Genomic DNA, 815 nt, shown 5'->3' on the forward strand with positions numbered 1-815 from the left:
TATAATGTTATGTGTACCGCTAATTTAACCTTTAGGGCGAAGTTATATGGATCTTCTGGCAACACTGTTCGCTTAGACAAACAGCTGATATGTACGACTTTGAAAGCAAGGCGAATTTATACATATAATTATATATAAATTCGCCTTGGTAGTTTGCGAAAACAATTGAAAATATTGAGATCTTGAAATCGCGTTACACTTTGCTAATGATCGCATTTAAAAGTGAAGGCTAAAGTAATAGTAGCGGTTATACGCAGGAAACATTTGTTCGCTACGCCTTTCACGTTCTTTATTTATCATTGAAATAAATTATACAAAGTGTTGTAGAGAGCAAGCATATATTTTTTCGAAATGACACCAAAATCAAATAAAGAGACGGGCGCTTTTTTGGGGTTCGATTTAAGCACTCAGAAGGTATGCAAGGTGATATTAAAAATAGTGATTCTTCCTTTTTTTCTTTTCATATTGGGATAAACTTAAGAGAACCAGTAGCATCGGATTGCTTGGCATAATGTCAACAGGCAAGGGCTGGCTTTGCTGATCAGCGACATATCGTCGTCTCAGAAAACGGATGTCGAATGTTACAAAACACGGTTTTGAGAAAATTGACTTTGAAGTTTAAGGTCGAATTAATCCGAAACTGTACGGTAGATTTTTTTAACTTTTGAAGGAGACGTAGTTGGTGTTATTAGTTTTGATTTCCCATATTTTTACATTTAATATCTCTTAACGTTAATGAGAAAATTTACTTTTCATTCCGTATACATTTGTCGTAAGTAGCGTTTCCTCACCACTTTGTTTTGTCCACAGATGAC

The sequence above is a fragment of the Rhagoletis pomonella genome, unplaced genomic scaffold (genome assembly GCF_013731165.1).
Source record: "Rhagoletis pomonella isolate Grant_MI unplaced genomic scaffold, Rhpom_1.0 Rhpom_scaffold_00001, whole genome shotgun sequence".
NCBI classification, from domain to species: Eukaryota; Metazoa; Arthropoda; class Insecta; order Diptera; family Tephritidae; genus Rhagoletis; species Rhagoletis pomonella.